The sequence below is a fragment of the Carex rostrata genome, chromosome 12, assembly GCF_964058835.1.
Source record: "Carex rostrata chromosome 12, lpCarRost1.2, whole genome shotgun sequence".
Lineage (NCBI taxonomy): Eukaryota > Viridiplantae > Streptophyta > Magnoliopsida > Poales > Cyperaceae > Carex > Carex rostrata.
The window spans coordinates 2,459,205-2,474,865 of NC_135929.1; the positions used below are offsets into that span (position 1 = coordinate 2,459,205).

At 30.0% G+C, this 15,661-nt stretch overlaps 1 long non-coding RNA gene across 1 annotated transcript; it reads right to left on the bottom strand.

Annotated features, from left to right (window-relative positions):
* Positions 1-11,729: 11,729 nt before the first annotated feature.
* On the bottom strand, positions 11,730-13,001 carry LOC144563388 (uncharacterized). Its single transcript, XR_013514339.1, has 3 exons — positions 12,914-13,001; positions 12,363-12,762; positions 11,730-12,274 (listed from the first exon to the last, which is right to left on the bottom strand). It is a non-coding gene; the product is annotated as an uncharacterized LOC144563388 (long non-coding RNA).
* Between the last annotated feature and the right edge of the window lie 2,660 nt (positions 13,002-15,661).

The following is a 15,661-nucleotide window of genomic DNA, read 5'->3' on the forward strand; positions in this document are numbered from 1 at the left end:
CAAAATTATATATAGGTGAAAATTACGTGCTTACGAGATTGTACTCAATAAATAAATAATGTAGAAAATGTCTTAATTTGTTGTATATCCGTTTTAATATTGAATCATATTATTATAATAAATTTATCAAAGTATTGAAACTTGTTGTTTTCTCTTTCAGAAAGTTGGAAGCCGGATCTTCATTTCTAAGATAGAGATTCATGCATTGTCACCTAACTAATTTTTAAAATAAAAATGAAAGACAAGTCTTCCACCTTTAAATATCGATAAAAAAATATTCATATAAATTTTGAACTTGCAATCTCACACATAATATTTTCTTTATCACTAGATCAAAATATGATTATAAGTAAATTAGTTATATGTTCTCTATTCAAGTACTATGCAGTTTGAATGCTCTTGTATTGTAATTTGCATTGCAAAACTTTAATTTATAGAATGATATAAATTATATATTAATTTTAGCACATTAAAAATCTATATGACGAAATTGTATGATCACATTTTTATGGTTCAATGTGAATTACACAAATATATACCCAGCTTGTTTGGAAGATTATCTACCGTAAACAATGTTAGGAAATTAAACATTCTTTGGGCCGAAATTAAAATTTGGTTCTAATTTTAAAAGACAAAAAAAAAAAAAAAACTGTTCCACGGTGAGATCGAGTTGATCGGGCGAGATTAGAGAAGAAAAAAAAAAAAACAGGTGCATGAAGCTGTTCTACGGTGAGCCGTTGTTGATTGGGCAAAACCTTTTAAATGACGGTGGGGTCATGGAATAAACAAAAGGGTGGACTTGAATAAAAACGACTAGAAAGCCGTATCATATTTCCTCCAGAGAGAAATGATGGCCAGTTCCAGTTTGTACCTAATTTTTTTAACTTTTTTTTTTGCTGGTTCACATGTAAAGACTTTTATTTTTTGAAGGTCAGGGGCAAGGTGCCCTCCGACATTTTTGGTTTAACACATGTAAAGACTTAAAGATAAGAGAATAGCGTTTATCATTATCTTTTATTAGTCAATAATATATATTCAAACAGTCAATCTGTATATTTTAAAATGATCTCCAGATTAATGTGCTTGGAGATCAAACTTTACATTTGTTTTAATTGTTTATTATTGTTTTGAATTTTTTTTTTTTAAATCTCTATTTATCATTAAATAAAAATAGTAAAAAATTTAGAAAACAATGATTTTCAAGAAAAATCAAAAAAATAGTAAAACAAAATTCAAAAAATAAAAAATTTGATCTTCAAGTACATTTTAATTTTGAATTTTGAAAAAAAAAATTTGGTCTATTGTTTGAATTTAGAAAAAAAAAAAAAAAAAAAAAAAAAGGAATGAGTGAGAAGTAAAACAACATCTTTACTTCCAAAACACCATAATCCAGCTCTATTTACTTTGAGCTCATTCGATAAGAGTGGAATAGAAGAATAAAGTGAAAAAAGAGTTTTTATTCTCAAAAAAATAAGAGAAATGAGTGGAATTGGGGAATCGGAAAAAGTGAAATTGAGTTTAAACATTTATAGTTGAACTCTTATTTTTTATATTTTAGTCTCTTCTATGAGTCAATACATATTTCATAGAAAATGTGGAATAGAGAAATTAACATTTTTCAAGAAATAGATTTGGCTCGTTTATCAATATTTTTCATTCTTCTATCATCAACCGAACACGACTGAAATAGTGAAATATTGAAGCTTATTCTAAATTTCACTTTTCCTCTATATTAGCGGTTTGCCGAACAAAGATAAGAAGATAATTCTCGTCAACATTCATATAAGAGAGAAGAATATCATCTTTTTCTCAAATTTATTATCCTACTTCTAAATATAGTTGTTTTCGAGACATTGAGATAACACGGGTTACATATAGATATTAACAATTTTATGATATATGAGTTATCACTTCATTTCTTTATTTTATTTTAATTTTGTATATGACTTTAAAGGTAGATATTATTAATAATATAATACATGCTTATCACTACAAACTTTTTCTAACATGAAATTTATGATGTTGGATAATTTTATTTTATTTTATTTTATTTTATATTAGTCAGTAATATATACTTTGATAATAAAGTGGGCATAAGAATATAACTTCCACTGCTATTTATACAAAATATATTTTCTCATTCCTTCACTTTATTCTACTTTCAAATATGATTGTTTTCAAGATAAATAGATACCTCTTGCATCATATACAATTTAAAATAAAGTTTATCCAATTGCATAATAAAAGAAATCGAAACTTTTTTTTGTTTTGTAAAATGTGTCTATGTGAGAGATATATTTCAAAAGAGAACATAACATTGGAGCTGCTTAGTAATTATCAGCTCGTATACTTCTTCTTTTTTTAAGAAAAGTTCGTCTACTTCTTGCGTCTTCCCGATTTTTTTTAAAATACCCAAAACAAAAAATAAATAATTAAAAATAACCAGGTTTTGGACAAAATTTTAAAAATGCCCAAACCGCCTTAAAATTCGGTGGTCCGGAATTTTAATTCCTAACCGCCCAAAAATTCGGCAGTCCGAATTTTGTTTTTTTTTTTTTTTTTGTTTTTTGCAAATCAAATTGTTTTATATATTCAGATTTTTTGCAATAAAATGTACCTCTGAGGGAGCCATCGCTCCACTAGTGCCTGGATGAGGGATGCATTGGTAGCCTTGCTCTCCGTCTCCAAAATATCGACCAAATGGTACAACCCCAAATTTCGTAGATACGGGTCCATCAGAGAGTAGTACTGCATGCCATATGCCCGATTCTTACATTCTAGGGGGTCCTGACTCTGTGTTGAAAAAAAAAAAAAACATAAAAACCTAAAAAAATGAGCAATTAGCAAAAATTTAAACTTTAAAAAAAGAAAAAAAAAAGTAATCAAGTACCTCTCGGGATGCCAGTGAGACTCGATACTCACTATGAGGTATCCATAATAATGGACTAAAATGCTCTGTGCTGTCCACGGAAATGGGATCATCAGTATGGTCGGGTGGTGGTGGTCTCCTAGGCCGTCCCTTAGCCATCCTACGTTTGAAAAAAAAATTAGACATGCTACAATTGGTTAAATTACGTTAATATGAAAAAAAAATTGGTCTTTGGGCAAAATATACTAAAAAAACATGTTATTCGGGCAAAATATATTAAAATATGCTAAAATACGCTTATCACGGTAAAATATGATAAAATACATTAATTACGACAAAAATATACTCAAATATGCTAAAATATACTCAAATATACTCAAATATACTCAACTATCACTAATTATAACTAATTTTGTACCTACATTAACACTAATTACCACTAAATTGGTACCGTAATTAATTAATCCTAATTATAACTAATTAACACTAATTACTATCAAATTTTGGACTAAATAATCCAAAATAAAATTACAACTAACTTTGGCCTCCTCAATTATCACTAATTAAAACTAATTTTGTACCTACACTAACACTAATTATCACTAAATTCGGTACTTTAATTAATTAACACTAATTACCACTAATTAACACTAATTACTACTAATTAACACTAATTACGATCATAGCTTGGACTAAATAATCCAAAATAAAATTAAAACTAACTTTGGTACCATAATTATCACTAATTACAAATATTTTAGTACCTACATTGACACTAATAACCACTAAATTGGTACCGTAATTAATTAGTGCTAATTATAACTAATTAGCACTAATTACGATCAAATTTTGGACTAAATAATTCAAGTTAAAATTAAAACTAACTTTGGTACCATAATTATCACTAATTATAAATATTTTGGTACCTACATTGATACTAATTACCACTAAATTGGTACCGTAATTATTTAATCATAATTATAACTAATTAGCACTAACTCAACTAACTAAAAAAAAATACTAATTTTGGTACCTTACTAACATAATTGGACTAATCTACAACTTTTTTACACTACAAATGAAATTTCAAAAAAATATAGGGACTTACTTGCAAATTGGAAGAAGAGAGAAGAAGAGAGTAGAAAAGAGAGGAGAAATTCGGGTGGGGAGAAGAGAGAGTGAGATTTTGAGAAAATGAATTGTGAGGAGAGAGAAACAGCCATTTGGGGGTATATATAGGCCCGGACCGCCGAATTTATTGGCGGTTCGGAATTAAAATTCCGGACCGCCGAATTTTGAGGCGGTTTGGGCATTTTTAAAATTTTGTCCAAAACCTGGTTATTTTTAATTATTTATTTTTTGTTTTGGGTATTTTTAAAATAATCGGTGCGTCTTCAAAAGGAGAAAAAAGGATTAAAAAAATAAACATTAGATCCTGAATTCGCAATAAGCTGGTTCTTATTTTTTTTTTATACCGAATAATTAGAACATTCGAAGACATATCGGAACAGTACTATTATTGTCTTTTAGTTTTTTTTTTCCAGAAATATAAATGCAGCAGCAGAAGTTCTTATTGTGTACAGATCTGAAACTTACTAAAAAAAAGTTGTGCGGTATTTTAAAAAAAAAAAGTTAAAGAAAGTTGTACGGTATGTAGAAAGGCTTACATGTTTTTAGTGGATGCATCTTACGAGTTAAATTATAAGAATTTAAATTTTACTGACAATTATTAACTTGACAATTGTAATACAAATAAAAATAATTTAAAATTTTAAAATATATTTTTACGGTGTAAATATCAATATGAACATTATGTACATAAAAAATAAAGAAACTTAATGTAAATTTATTAATCAAATGGTTTAGCATCTGCAATTGTATATATCTAACCATCTTTGATAAATATCAAATAACACATATATTGTATCAATGTAAACACTATCAAATCATACGGTCAAAATATGTTTATAAGTTTTGCTATATATTTAAATTTTATATCATAATTTGAAAAAAAAAATATTGCTAAAATTATCAATATAGTTAATGTCAAAAAATTCTAACAATTTTATAATTGTTTAATTATCTAAAAATTATTAGCCAGTATTTATTTTTTCCCCCACCAATCATTTATTCACCGGATTGGTCTTAAGCAACCAAATATTGTGCAATTAAGCAAAACTTAAAACGCAGCTTCATAGCTGTTATTCACGATTATCACTTTGCATTATTTTATTTTTCATTGTTTGTTCGTCTCTTTAGTCTTAATTTTTTATTAAGTTTTTAATAATATATTGAATTAAATTTAACTGTCTCATTCCACCACAAGATACACATGAACTCTGGCATGACTGAATTCGTATCCTCTGCGTTAACTCAAGAAATATTCTTTTGAGTTAATGCATCTGGACCGTCCATTGGCTTTAAGATTCGTGTGACCTAGATCCTCACTAATATTAAAGAGCCCCTGAGTTATAAGCTGTTACCGGATTAGCTCCGTTTAAAATCAGACGGTCCATATTTATCAACTGAAAAAATGCTCTTTTGAGTTAATGCAGACGATGCGTTCTCGGCATGACTTTTTTTTTTTTTTTTTAAACTTGGTAGCGTCGGTATGACTTCTTACGTGTCGCATTTTTCAATAACCTCACGGGAAAAGATCTTTAATTGTTATTTATTGTTTCTTTTCTCTCAAGAAAGGGAAGGGTTCTGACGTGTACTTACCTCTTTCATTTTAGGCAAATTTGATAAAGACTTTTTTTTTTTTAATACAGAGGTAGGTTTCAATTTAGATTTTAAGATATTGACAGAATTAGTTTCACTACATACAGAGCATCAGTTGTATATATTTTTTATTTTGTCTCGTAGTTTTGATTGTATTAAATCAATCTAGCTCTGTCAATAGATTGTAAGATCACGGCTCTCTTGATTTAGGCGCATATATAGTTGCACAAAAAAATGTATCATAACATACATTATCTATGCGAATTGCCATAATTTATTTTGATAATTGATTGATCCCCAAGGTAAATTCAAATATGATGTATTCCATATTCTTAATAATTTGTTAAAGTATGGAGAATATTTAATTTTGAGAAAACACAACACATATTATAATTATGACCGTTTAAATTATAAATAAATGAACAGATAAATTATAATTTCTTGTTTAAATTATAAATATTTTTGCAATTCCATTAATTAGGTCCTTCTACATGTATCAACATGAACTAAACAAATGGAATTATTTATTCCTGAATTATCTGTTGGGAAATGAATAAGAGAACATGCCATCGGAGATATTATAAATAATTCGGTTTGAAATCTAAATCGTATCATTTAATGTTACAATTAATTCGGTTTGAAATTTGACATATCATTTAATGTTACAATTTGCTTTTCTCAACAGCCACAACTTTAATCTTGTGGTGGAATCTAAATCGTATGTAGCACCTCTTTTATCCACTAAACATTTCAGTTTGACAATTGATTTTAGAAAATTCTGGTAGGGCAGATTAATTAAGTGGTTATAATATTAAAGCTTATGTTGTATTACAGCATCTACATTTATGATGAAATACATTGAAACTTGAAAAATAATATCTGAAATTAATTTCAAATTAATTTTAAAAGCACTGCTACTTATACAATTAATTTTGATTGTTTTTAGTATTTAGAATTTTTTTAAAAAAATCTCATACATCTCATTAGTTTATGAGATTGATAAAGAACATGAATTAATTTATCTTCCCAACATGATGTTTTGGAAGCAATTTAATTAATAAAATAATTATTTATGAAATTATCATACATCCCTGAAATTGTATATTCAATTACCATCTAGAATTTGGAGTTGAAATAAAAGTACCAATTATATATCTGTATGCTTAAATTATGTTAATACAAGGATAAAAGTGTTAAAAAAAAAGCTGACAATTGTTAGTAAGTTTCCTTTATTAATACAAGAGAAAAAGATTGACCTGGTCAAGAGTTGTAATGATGACCTTTAAAAAAAGATGTAATGATAAAAATATATGTATAAATGCGGGAAGATCTATATATCATTCTAAATTAATAGTATTTCATTCTAAATTAATAGTATCATTCTAAATTTAATAGTATCTCCAAATTATATAGGTTTTTAAATTATCATGGAAATTTACTAAATTACTCAACAAAATTAGTAAAGTTTGGTATGTTCCCTAAATATCTAAAAAATGCATAAATAAATTCAAAATCAAAAGAATGACCCTCAAAAGCCACTCGTATTAATTAGTTAAATATGTGTTGGGTTCAATTTTTTATAACATATACTTCAAAAATTGAATTAAATTGAGCAAACTTGGATGGATTCCGTAAAATTAATGATCCCGTAATTTTTCTAAATTATATTATTATTTCCATTCGAAACAAATCCGTGCATGGTTTCAAAATAATAACTGTTTACGTAACATGTCAATGATTCACTGAATTAGAGCAAGTCAACTGTTTGAAATCTATTTTTTTTTTAAGGCTCATACGCAAAAAAGGCTTTGCTTTTCCTTTCTCGGCCCGTGGGCTTAAATCTATGACAATATGATATCCATCAATCATGAAAACAGCAAAAGATTTATAAATAAACTTTTGGAAGGTACATACATAAAAGAGGATTATGTTAATTTATGTATTTATTTATAGCTTGCTTGTAGGCTTACATGCATAGTAGGGAAGCGTATCATTTGCGGAGTCGTTCCGTGCGGAGCTTTTAATCTGATCTGTTTGTTTCGGATCGTGCGGAACGACTCCGCAGAGGATACTATTTGTGCATAGTAGATCCATCAATCATGAAAACAGCAAAAGATTTAAAAATCAACTCGTGAAAGGTACATACATAAAAGAGGATTATGTTTATTTATGTATTTATTTATAGCTTGCTTGTAGGCTTACATGCATAGGAGATCCATCAATCATGAAAACAGCAATTATGGTTGAAGTGGGTATACCAATTAACAAACAGCTTTAATTATAAGATTGTGAGCAGGATAATATTAACATATGATTCCCAATGCATGGGTAACGTCTCCCGGGCTACAATTCTCCGAAAATCTCTGTGTATAAAAGTCTTCCCTTTTTAGCTTAGTTCTGACGCGTTTTCAACTGTCACAACTGCCATAATTTCAAGTACAATATGTATGTTTACATGATAATATGTGTATGTTTACAGGATAATATGTGTATGTTCACAGGATACTATGTGTATGTTCACAGGATACTATGTGTATGTTCACAGAAGGTGGTCCCCAACAGCTGTCACGCGTTTTTAACAGCTTTCAGGCGTTTTTATGTTGACAGGATTTGTTGAATTAGTTTACAGGATTTAGTATTGATGTTTACAGAATTAAGTGAAAATATCCGAAGATTTTTGAGGAACTGGAGTTGGAGGACTGTTAGCTGCTTCCTTAAATTAATTATGACATATATAAAATCTAAACTTATTAGTAAATTACTATGCCAATAAAATAGAAGAGTCAAATGCATAGAATACGGCCACAACACGCAAATTATAAATTTAAATTACTTATATAACCTTTTGTGTTTATCAAATTTACAAAAAAAATTACGATAAAAGGAGGAATTTATAAAGTAATATAAATGAAGTGAACAACTTCATAATAATTAAAAAAAAAAAACTAGTAATTAACAAACTTTAAACAACCGGACAATTTGCGTGTACTTGTGAGATCTCAAGCTGGGACTTCAACAATTGTGAGATCTCAAGTTGTGATGTCTGCATTACTGCATATCATATAATTTCGTTAGAAAATTAATTATTGAAACAAATACAATGGTAAAATGTACATCACCTATAGTTTGACGTGTTAGGTTCAAAGTTTGTGAAGAGTTTTTTTTTTATAATGACCAAGCTCATTGTGTTTGGATGCACTCTAGAATAGCGAGAATAGCTACTGTTGAGAATAGTAAATTAAGAATAGCTAGAATAGCTACTGTTTGAGAATAGCGCTAACTCAAAACTATTCAGAATAGCTAAAAAGTTGTTTGAATGCACTCTTTGGAATAGAGTTTGGAGGGAATGAATAAAGTAATATTTTTTGTGCAACTACCTTCTACTATTTAATTATTATTTGTTGAAAATATTTGAGGCATCTTTTTAGCTAATTTAATACATCAACGTAATTAAAAATAGGGAATTCATAGCAATTAAAAAATATTTAAAGCATCTTTTTATCCAATATGTATATTGTTGAAGGTAAAAAAAATATTAAAAATATCTAAGTAGTAATTAACCAGGTAAAAAGTACAATTAAAGAAAATATTTTCAACAAATAGTTTAATTTGTAATAATGTATGAAAACATAATCTAACCATTAGAACAAAAGTAGTTTAATAAATCTGAAATAGTTAATAAGTTACAACATCACAATACCTAAATAACGGATAATTAAAGTACAATAAAAGTGAAATAATTAATTCATCAATAAATCCATTTCACATGTTATTTCACAAAATATTTTTTATTCTCTCTGAAATCAGCTTCAACTTCATTATCATGGGCCGAAAAATCTCCTTCAATTCCAGTATCACCAGTAGAACTGTCGGTGTCCATTTGTTGTTCGTCTAACAATGATTCATCTGAAACATTTCAAATCATATTTTGACGATTAATGAAATTGTGTGACAAATTTTAAATTTGGTTTTCAAAATTACAAATGTCTTCTCCACAATATTTCTAAGTTGTGTATGCTTGTGATTAAACAGATCCTCTGGACAATTGTACGTCCGATGACACCCTTGATATTCACTCAAGTGGTATGGTCGACCATGGTATGGGCACATAAAATTTCTATTGTTTGCATAACCTAGATCAACAAGATAATATATGTCCTGGGGTACTAGAAAACTCATCTCTACTGCCTTACGCAATATGAGATTATCGTGGGCTGACCCCTCCCAACCACTCACAAAACCCACAAAATTACCATCAAAGTCCACCGCGGCCATAACTTTTTGTGAATAAAACTTCTTCCTGTTACGAAATCGTTCAGGTTCTTTATCATCGGGATCAGAAAATGCGGGAATGTGTATTCCATCAATTGCACCTAATGCCCCCTACAATGCAACATTAAAAAAATGACATGCCATTTTTGCAGTAAATGCTTCAATTATTATTGGATACATTTTTAAAAATTTACCTTGAATGCCTCATGTGGAGTTTCTTCTGATACTTTTGCATGTATGCGTGCGTCAGCGCCTGGCAACTTAATGTAGTCCCGACACATGCGAAGAATTTTTCGCAACACATTATTGAAGCATCGCCACACCGTCTCTGTCAAATGCTGGAAATTCTCGCCCACTTTACGAATTGTATGTGAGTGGTCAACAATTTGCAGGAACATCCTCAATTGCTCCTCAATCATAACATCTCCAGATGACACCAAACCTTTCTGCTCCAACTCATATTTCATAATCATGAAATTTTCGTAACTCATTCGAAAGTTTTCGTAAGGACGCTCATGATGGCCTTCTAATATATCTCGAACGTATTCTGCACCACTCATACGCCTATCATTTTTAACTTTCTTAAGATCTATAATACAAACTTGCATGGTATCCCAAATCCATGAATTTGAATTCATGACCGCTTGTCCAACAATTGTGATGATCGAGTCATCGTCATTTGAAGATTCTTCACTTGAATATTCTTCTTCAGAAATATATTCCATTTCTCTGGTCCTACATTTCAAAAACTAATTATTTACATCCAAAAGAACTAACATTGATAAGAAAAAAAATGTAATTTACTCAATTTAAGCTAAATAAATTGTGAGAAAGCAACAAATCATAATAGAGTCCAATTCAATAAAAATGTTGTTAAAATAACAATTGTTGTACCTAATCTAATTATTAATGAATTTTTAAATTTGGTTAGCTAGTTTGGCAATAGTAATAGGGATATATGCCCATGCGACATAATTGTTGAAATTTATATAAATGAAAATATATAACAATGTAGATCAAGCTTGTATGATTTTTTTTGTATAAAATAGAGAATTCTGAATAAAGATCCAAAAATTAAATCATGTATTTTGTATGCTTCGAGTAATTGAATTGGATGCACAGTGTTATCTCAACCAAATGTTGTACAAAATTATAACTTCTATTAATTAACAAATACCAACTTTTAATAAAGACAAAAAATTATTATTTGTCAATCTAGTGACATGAGAAACCACCTTATTATCGAAGTCAGCACTGATAATGTCCATAACCCATAAATTATTTCTAGAAAAACCTATATTGGACTTACAGAGACCATATATTCACTACATATAATAGAAATATAAAAGAGTCCAAGTTCAACTGACTGAATACATTTTAAATTAAAAGAGTTTAAATTACTTACTACATTTTAGCATCTCAAATCCATATAAATTAGTACATATAATAAATGCCTAATATTAATTGTCGATACAAACTGACTACATTTCAAAAGTCCAAATCCATATAAATTACTACATATAATAAATGTCTAATATTAACTGCTGGTACAAGCATGTAATCACTGTTGTGGTGGCCTGTATCCACTATTGAAACACCTGGTTGGATCATACACACTGGGGTTCATGAAAAATGTGCCACCATGTGGGTTCATCCCCCCTTGGGGGTGCATCCTTCCTTGCGGGTTCATTCCATAACTCAGGTATTGTTGAGTTCTTATGTAATTAACTCAATGTACGATTTCCTGATCCGATGCCCTTAAGAAATATTCTCTCTCATGAGGATCCTTCATCAGTTTCTGTCAAATTACATGAAATAAACCCGAATCTAGTTGAAGACTGTTTAATTTATTCATCATGCACTCAGATTCTTTTTTTTTTTCTTCTTTTTCTTCTTCTTTCCAACGGTATTTATCCTCCTTAAACTTGGCAACACGACCAACCTCCTCGACAAGTTGTTCATTTAACTTGATCATTTGTGCACCTCTCCCCGCTATCTCTTGCATAACCTTTGTTTTTTCAGAAATCCAGCGTTGGATTTTCTTACCTTTCGACATATTAGACCCTTCATCAGTGCTTTTCCTTTCTTGATCCTGAGTCTCGACTGGCTTGGCTGACTCTCATTGAATCGGTGATGAAAGGGCTTACTTGGCAATCATTTTGAGACATGGGTTGTTCAACCGTGGGATCCCTCAGTGAGCAAAATGGCTTGAACTCAAAGTGCGGGGATTGCCAATCATCATGCACCGGCGTTTGAGGCACATCCGAACTTCCAGTTTCGCTACCAGTTGCATGTGCCAAATGCATTGTAGCTTGCATTACCATTGGCCATTTTGCCACCACACATTGCAAGCATTTGTTCGTACTAGGGACAAGTTTTTTTATGGTAATATTGTCACCTCTTCTTATCAACCTGTATCAAATGGGAAAACAAAATTAAATTTTAGTAAGCATAGTTAATTAACTCAAATATTGTTGATTAAATAAATAACACTTCTTACCTTAATTAATTCCTCCCATGTATTGTCGTCTGGTGGTATCGATTTTTGAAGTTCATGATTCCAGCTCCAACCACTTTTATTGGCCAATTCTTTGAAATTGCCGAACTCCCTTCTCATTGTTTTGATTCTATTAACAACCTGCTAATATGGTCGTGACTTTTGGTCTTTTTTCTTGAAGAAATCATAAATCTGCCTCCATTGAGTTGATTTGAAATTAAGATCCCTCTTATTTGTCAATAAACTGCACCCTTCACATGCATTCAGTAAGATGCACGATTCTTCAATTTTCCAATTATCGCCTCTCTTCGAAGCTCCCACCTCACCTTCCATTTGGGAACTCCCTATCTTCCCCTTTGCATTAGAGGTTGTCCCGAAAGACTTACAGATTCGATTCATGAAACTAGGGAGATTATTGAAAGTGGGCAAATGATCAACATGCTTGTACCAAACTTATATATCAAATTATAAGGTCTTAATTAAATTACCATCAATACAAGTAATAAAAGCCAACTATCACAAAGAAATAATAATAAAATAGTTCATATAATTACCTTAAATTTGCTCAAATTATCACTTGACGAGAGTCAATTTGGTCTAAAGCGGTGGTCAAACTTTGCTTGCCTCTACCTCCTCTAGTGATCAAATCTGAATTGACCAAAAAAAAAAACTTATAATCAAATCATATGAAACTATTAAAAAACAAATCATTTAGTAAATTTTTAATACTAAGAAGTATATGATTGTGGCAAATTTTTGTTACACAAACAGTAGTAGAAGTTAAGCCCTATAGAAATAAAAGGGTTGAAAAAAAAACTATATTACTTTTAACATTGAGACCTACACAATAATCTTGGTCATTAGAAGTATATATTTTTTACCACTAGTCTCATCTACATTTCAGAGACATTGGACATTGACTTTGTTAATAAACCAAGTATGAATTTTATTTTTTCTTGTTTTGGTTTTTACCTATTATAGAAGTACATGCTATTGTCTTTATATTTATAAAAAAAAAATTACTAACTAATTTTCTTTTGTCAATCTGGAAAACCTAACAATCAACATGCTTATTATATGAATTATGAGGTATGTTTGTGCAACTACCTTAATATAATGTAAATTCCACAATTTAAAGTGAAAATGAGCACTTTATCTCTTTATATATTTTTAATAATGTTTTTCGTTTGCTTGTCTGCTTTTGGGTGCTTTCAGAACATAAGAGAGGACTATGTGTCAGTATTTTTGAATTATCTTGTGTCATGGGAAGTGGTGCATCTTTGACTGAAGAGAGCAATAAGATTCACTTGAATAAGGCAGAGAATTGAAAATAGAGAAAATATGGTGAAGAAGTTAAAATAAATGATACTTAAGGTAAACCGTGTACCAGTAAGAACCAGTAACATTACTGTCATTTTTAGTACGGTATTTTTTCGGAACAACATGGCTTAATCAAATTCTACCACTTTAAACACACTGTATTCAGAGGCTAACCCAAGGGTAAAGATGTATCAGAATTAATTGTTTGGCAATTACGGAATCAGAATTCAGAGAAGGGGATTTACCGATGATCCTTGTTCTTCTTCACAGACAGCACGGAGGCGATGACCCTTCTTCTTCCTGTAGGCGGAGGCGACGATCCTTCTCTTTTTTTCTTTTCTCACGATACTACGCACTGCCCTGCCCTGGAGAGGAGCGATCAAAGAAAGGAGAGGAGTTAGCGGAGGTCTATTTGTTCATCGTGAGGTGGAGATTTCGAAACCGGCAACCTTTCTCTCGATCGTTAGCTATATCGAAGGAGATATGCGTTTTTCTCGTCGCCTCCATCTTCCTTTGCTTCTCTCTCTTTCTAACAGTAGAGGTAGGTGAGGTTCATTAAAAAATGAACGAAACTATTATTTTATTTGGCTGAAGAGCCCTTATTTTGCTATTCCAAGTATCTACTGTAACAACGGAACAAGCCTATTCTCTCTATTCTAAATAGCGCCCAATATTGTTTGGATGATCTCAAGAATAGAATAGCATTGCTATTCTAGAATAACACTATTCTCAGTGCATCCAAACACACCTTACATGTCATTGATCACCGGGTATGTTAAGGTTTCAGTATTAACCTCAAATTCATATCTACCAATTCGACAAATTAACTTGATACTCGCATAATACTAATTGTCGAGTGAGTATTTTGTCAAGAACTTTAGTGCACAACTAGATTGTCATTTTCTTGCTTTTTTATTACACTTTTTAGATCAGTTAGTGGGCATACTATTGTATTTTCTTTCACCATCAAATACTAATGTTCAATATTCGATAATTTATTTTCTCCTCTATCCATTGTCAACTTTTCTCACACTCAATATTTAATTGATCTTTCAGTCTATTAAATTATACAATCTCATTCCCATATCAATACGTAAAATGTATACAATTATTTCGAAGAATTTCACGAATACCCCTCAAAAACTTTAAAATTACGTATTTCCTCCTCTAAATTTTGAAATTACATATTCCCCCCTCTAAACTTCAAAAACTCACATATTTATCCATTTTATTGTCTTTTATATTAAAACTCATTCTAAATTTATAAAATATATATTTTACCCTTCATTAAAAGTATAAAATGCTCAATCAAACTCAAATTTGAATCTAAAGAGTTCCTCTACCGTCAAGATTATTATGTGTTCCACGCACATCACAATAAAATTATTGTGTGTTCGCTTCAAGATTTGTGCTAATATAGCATGCACGGATCTCAAAGCAATTTTGATATGTGTGTATTGCATTAAGATCTGTGAACATTGCTTCAATATTCATGTGTGTTAGCTTTAAGATTCATGCTAATCTAGCGCACACAAATCTTAAAGCAATTCGGACAGTAGAGGAACTTTTAGATTCAAATTGGAGTCAGATGGGCATTTTATGTTTTTTAATAAAATGGTAAAATAGGTATTTTATAAATTCAAAATGTGTTTTTATATAAAAGACAATAAAATGGATAAATATGTGAGTTTTTGAAGTTTAGAGAGGGAATATGTAATTTCAAAATTTATGAGGGGGGAATACATAATTTTAAAGTTTTTGAGGGGTATACGTGAAATTTTTCCTAATTATTTTATTGATAAAACAATTGTTCTAAAGGTTGATGTGTTTCAAGCACTAAGGCAGATTTAAATTATATGAATGAAGTCAATTAACCTTTTTTTTATTTATGTATGATTTCTATATAATTTAGAGTAAAATATTATACGTATGTAAAATTGGAGTAAGGCTAGGGTGTGACATGCTCACCCAGTCCTTTCCGT